Source organism: Pinus tabuliformis, chromosome 1_2, assembly GCF_031772625.1.
Source record: "Pinus tabuliformis cultivar Carrire ecotype Pingquan chromosome 1_2, CPIR1, whole genome shotgun sequence".
Lineage (NCBI taxonomy): Eukaryota > Viridiplantae > Streptophyta > Pinopsida > Pinales > Pinaceae > Pinus > Pinus tabuliformis.
In genome coordinates this window covers 552,549,944-552,556,068 of record NC_142298.1, presented here as the reverse complement: position 1 = coordinate 552,556,068, position 6,125 = coordinate 552,549,944, and the positions used below count along the sequence as shown (strand labels likewise).

The following is a 6,125-nucleotide window of genomic DNA, read 5'->3' as shown; positions in this document are numbered from 1 at the left end:
ATGAATCTTCTGGGGGTAGTTGGGGGTGATAACTATATTGATGAAATCATATATAATAGCATTTGACATTGAGATATAACGAACATTAGAGCTTACACCACACACTGACTACATCTACCTCATCACTTGGTCATTGTCCTTCAGTGTAAATATGATCTGTGTGTCCTGGGCTAAGTACATAGTCGTTACTAAACTCCCATTTCATTTGCTTATATTGATGTTGCAGATTGAGTAATTTACCTTGATGTCGCAGTCACAGAGTAGCAAAGCTCAAAGTTGATAGTAAAGAAAAATGAAAGCCCAAAGAATGGAAAAAGCACATTAAAGTCCCTACATCCATGCCAGGAAAAGAACCAGACGTCACGAGACAAAGGACCAGATGTCACAAGATAATTTTGATTTAAGACCAAATGTCTTAAAATGTCCCAAGGATAGAAACCATTGTTGAAATTAACATAAATTTATTGCTAGCAAACTAATACTAGCATTAGTTTAATGAAAAATTCATTCATCCAACCATATTTATATATCTTATGTTTAAAGGGGTGCCTCCAAATAAGACCTCAAACCATAAAGTTTGGTTAAAATCCCCAAAAACTTTCAAACTAATTATTAAATCGATGAAACTTTGGTTAAACAAAAGTCTGAGCGCCTTAAAACTGCAAGACTAATGCTAACATCACTAATAAGGGCACGAATCTATAGTGATAATAACAGAGCAGGTCGAATCTATCGTGATAATCAGAGAGCAGGTTTTCATGGGTTAATCCATGGGGTAATCCAGGATGGACAGGAATTTATTATGATAATTACGTAGAGAAGGTAATCATAGGTTTCAAAAATACCAAATATCATAAAGCTGTATTTTGTGAGGTTGGTGGTGATTATAAGTTTGACCATGGGTTCAGACTCATTTTGATTATAGTACATATTCTTGGCAGGGAACAATTTCACCCATTTTCCACTTTTGAGACTCAATTGTGTTGGCATAATACATGCAGCGTTTGGCATATAATTGGGTTAACCACTGTGCACTGATTTGGCCAAAAAGATGTTCGATGAATTTGAAAGACTCACTGCAAGAAAGTATTGCTGATGCAACAGTCACAATAATAGCCATTATATGAGTGTTTCTGATGCAATCAATCACTGTAACAGCAAACATCCTTTTTCAACTTCTTCGAATGCCATCTACTTTCATTCTGGCGTTAGATGATCCATTTGTTTAACAGGCATCTGAGGGTTTCTAAGCTTGCTGTTTGTAAACAACACCATACCAGCACTGAGAATATATCTACCCTATGGAAGAGAAACCATTTGAAGGAAGCGACAGGTTCTGTGCAGGGGGACAATCAGCCCGGGATCTCAATGGATTACAGTGCGTACGCTTCTCTTTTGCAGGAATGCGTAAAATCAAAAACTCTGGCAGCGGGGAAGTCTGTTCACTGTATTATGATCAAAACTGGATTCAGGCCTGATGTTTATTTGCAAGCCAAGTTAGTAATTATGTACGCCAAATGTGAAACCATGATAGATGCATGCAGAGTGTTTGACAATATGTCTGAGCAGAATGCGGTATCATGGAATGCCATGATTAGTGGATATGCGCAGAAAGGAAGATTAGAAGAAGCTCGCCGATGTTTCGATAAAATGCCTCAACAAAATATTGTTTCATGGAATACCATGATCACAACCTATGCCCGAAAGGGCAGGTTGGAGGAAGCACGCCAATTGTTTGATGAAATGCCTGAACGAGACGTTATCTCATGGAATGCTATGATTGCAGGATATGCACAGAATGAGCAAGCTCAAGAGGTATTAAAACTATTCTCCCAAATGCAATCGTGGGGTACTAACCCAAACCCACACACTATTACCGGTGTTCTTAGTGCATGTGCTATCATTGAAGCTCTAGATCAAGGCAAACAGATCCATGCTTACATTATAAAAAAACAATTTGAATGTAGTATGTTTGTAGGGAGTGCTCTTGTTAACATTTATGCTAAATGTGGGGTTGTTGAAGACTTAGATAAAGTCTTTGATTCAGTACAAGAAAGAAATATGGCTTCTTGCAACGCAGCAATTTCAGGATATGCTAATTATGGAAGAATAGATTATGCGCGCCGACTATTTGACAGAATGACTGAACGAAATGTTGTAACGTGGACTGCTATGCTTGCAGGATATATCCAGAATGGGAGAATAGCGGATGCCTGTAAAGTCTTTTATGCAATGCGTGAGCATAATGTTGTCTCATGGACTGCGATGATCGCTGGATATGTCCAAGAAGGGTTTGGCGAGGAGGCCATGGAGTTATTTTCCCAAATGCAAAGTGCTGGCATAAAGCCGAATGAGTCCACTTTGTCTAGTGTCATAAGTGCTTGTGCAGACATGACACTTCTGGAACAGGGCATGCAGGTACATGTTTACATTATAAAAATGGGATTCGAGCATGATGCTTTTGTTCGGAGTGCCCTTGTTGACATGTATGTGAAATGTGTGAGTATAGATAACGCAAACTGCTCTCTTGTCAAGATGTCCGAGCAAGATGTGGTTTCCTCAAACGTAATGATCACAGCATATGCTCTTTGTGGAAGAATATATGATGCAGAAAGGCTATTTGACAAAATGTCTGAACCTGATGTGGTGTCATGGAATGCTATGATTGCAGCATATTGTCAGAATGGGAGATTAGAGGATGCTTATCTGTTATTTATGAAAATGCCTGCACCTGGTGTTGTTTCATGGACAACGATGATTATGGGATATGCTCAGAATGGGAAAATGGATGATGCATATCAACTGTTCGATCAAATGCCTGGACGAGATGTGGTGGCTTGGACTGCAATGATTTCAGGTTATGTGCATAATTGGAGGATAGAGGATGCTCGCCAATTATTTGACAAAATGCCAGAGAGAAATGTCATATCATGGAATGTCATGATTGCAGGATATGCCCAGCATGGAATGACCGAGGAAGCACGCCTACTATTTGATAGCATGCCTGATCGAAATGTGGCTTCATGGTCTGCTATGACATCTGGATATGTGCAGAATGGCTATGGTGAAGAAGCACTGAAACTCTATTCCTTAATGCAACAGCTAGGCATGAAGCCAAGCCTATCCAACTTTACCAATGTCATAAATGCATGCGCTCAGTTAGCAGCAATGGAACAGGGGAAGCAAATTCATGTTGACGTCATCAAGTTTGGACTGGATTCAGATATTATTGCTGCAAATTCCCTAATTACCATGTACGCAAAATGTGGGAGTCTAACCAGTGGATGCCAAATTTTTGAAGAAATGCCGGAGCATGATGCAATCTCATGGAATGCTATGATTTCAGGCTATGCCTTACATGGATTTGGCAAAGAAGTGATGCAACTGTTCGAGAAAATGCAGCAGGCAGGTGTAATTCCAGACCAGATCACCTTTGTTACTGTTCTTTCTGCCTGCAGCCATGCAGGTCTCATCAACGAAGGTTGGCACTACTTCAATTTAATGATTCAGGAGTATTGCATCATACCAAGAGCAGATCACTATGCCTGCATGGTTGATCTTCTTGGCCGTGCTGGCTTTCTTGATGAGGCAAAGGAATTTATTAATCACATGCCAATTGAACCTGATGCTGTTGTCTGGGGTGCCTTGCTTGGTGCCTGTAGGATACATGGAGATGTAGAACTTGGTAAACATGTTGCAGAACAACTTGTTTTGTTTGAACCACAAAATGCTGCAACGTATGTGACACTTTCAAACATTTATGGCAGAGCAGGTAGCTGGGATGATGTAGCAAAGGTGAGAATAATGATGAAAGAAAAAGGAATAGAAAAGGCACCTGGATGCAGTTGGATAGAGGTCAAGAATAGGGTGCATGCATTTCTTGTAGGAGACAACACACCGATAGAGAGATGAGATAGATACAGAACTGGAATAATTGATAGGACAAATGGAGGAAGGCTACATGCCTGATAAAAATTGTGCTGCATGATGTGAAGCAGCGAGCAAAAGGAGCAGATTCTTTTCTACCAAAGTGAGAACCTGGTTATTGCTGTTAGGATTATTAGTTATTACTACATTATTCCAGATCTCTCTGAATTATGAAATTCATCCCCAAATTTTTTTCAATGGGACATCAGTATGAGGGATGCAATTCGCTTTCATCATCTTGAGGAAGTGATTTGAACTTGTAAATGATATTGAAAGATGTCTGAAGCAAAGATGACTTTTTCATGTAACCTAACATTTGTAATAGCCTTGATTAGGTACACTCCGCCATTTTTAATGTTAACCATGTATGAATGAAAAATCAGATTGGACATTACTTGATAACATGTAGAATGTTACCATCCTAGATGTGTACACATTTGAATTAATGTTTCTATGGTACTAGAACTGGTTCAGCAGATAATAGTAAAGGAATAGGACAGCATGCATGGGTTGCATCATGTAGAATAATGGAATAGAACAGTCATTCCAGATGTTTGGATCTATCAGCTTCATTGATGATGCAGGAGCATCTAGACTTAGCCAGCAATGTGATTGTGTGTTCACATGTTGTGGCTAACAAGGATTGGAGAGAAAAAAATTGATTATTAATTTTCTTATTAATTGTTAATGGTGTAGTAGTTAGTTTGTTGTCAAATTTTGGATGAAATAGGAATAAATGGCAAGTTGATCCTCCCTGCGAGGAGATCAAGCCAAATAGATCAGATCATTAAGTTAGGATAGGATTTGGTTGCTAAAAATAGTAAACTCCTTCATTTGTGGAAGGAGGCTGTTAGTTAGTGATTTGTTTTCTGGTTGTAATCTCGAGTGAGAGAGACAGAGTAGGGAGAGTGAAAAATCAAGCCATCGAGGGCCAGATGGGATAAGACCCACTTTCATGAATAAAACTCTGTTTTTATTGGGTATCTGAAGCTTTCTATTGATTTTGAATCTGAAATCTGTGGATTTGCAGGTAGGGATATCTTATGTTTCGGTTGGGAAAATGCAAGGTGGGCGTTGTTGGAACCTAAACCCTGCTTGTAGTTTGAGTACAACAACTGCTTCTGGAACGGTTTCGAATGTTCGAACGATTCCTTCATATGGCCTCCTGTTTGGTTTCTGCAAGGGATCCCTGAAGTGAAACCATACACATAGGATCAAGCTCTGACTCGATCACAGTCCAGCAGCTATTCCTCTGTACAGCTACGAGTTTGCCGAGCATTGATCCGATGGTAGCCTTCACGATTTTATTGCCAATCCTATAGATCATGCCTCAACAATTCGACAAAGGAGGAAACCCAAAAAAACAAAAATCTAGAAGAAAATTCTGTTAAATCATAGTCCTGAGCTGGGTGTTGCATTTTTTTCCTCCTGGCACTGCGTTTTTGTTAGTTGGCGCTGTGCTTCCCCTCTTGGCGCTGCCTTTTACCCGAAATTGCAACGTTTTTTGTATAACGCTGGGCTTTTGTTAGGGACCCATTAATCGATTTTCCTCAGACCAAAGAGTCCTCAAATCGACTCCATTGATGTGGATTGCCCTCTCTGTGATCCACCTATAGTTTCACTCTATTTGGGTTTGTTTGAGCTTCGTTTTAGGTGTTTATGCCTAGAATAGCGTAGGCTGTAGTGATCCTTTAAGCTGGTTCTACATCATTTGGTATCAGAGCCGACAGGAACTGAGTTTTGCTCTTAGAACTTTAGCAAACATGCCACCTAGGAGAGGAGCTGGCATAGGTCGGGGAAGGCCTGTAGCCAATGCAGTTTTACTGGACGAGATTCGACATCTTCACACAAGAATGGAGACAATGGAAACTGCTCAGAGGAGAACACTTGATGAAGGGGATGTCAGTGCTACAGAGGAATCTTCCGAGGAAGAAGAGGATGAAGAAAATGAAATAGCTAAAGTCCTCAAGATGTTGGCAAAAGTTAGTGGAAGACCAAAGATAGAAATACCTCTGTATGAAGGAGGCCTTAATGTGGAAGAGTTGATGGATTGGATCAGTTCATTAGACAAGTATTTTGACTATGAAGAGGTCGACGACAAAAAGAAGGTGAAATTTGCAGCTACCAGATTGAAGGGCCATGCAACCATCTGGTGGGATGAGCTACAACTATCCAAAGAAAGAAAGGGAAAATCAAAG

At 40.0% G+C, this 6,125-nt stretch overlaps 1 pseudogene; it reads left to right on the top strand.

The window, feature by feature from the left end:
* The first annotated feature begins 646 nt into the window (after positions 1 to 646).
* On the top strand, positions 647 to 4,235 carry LOC149206777 (pentatricopeptide repeat-containing protein At2g13600 pseudogene; annotated as a pseudogene).
* The last annotated feature ends 1,890 nt before the right edge of the window (positions 4,236 to 6,125 follow it).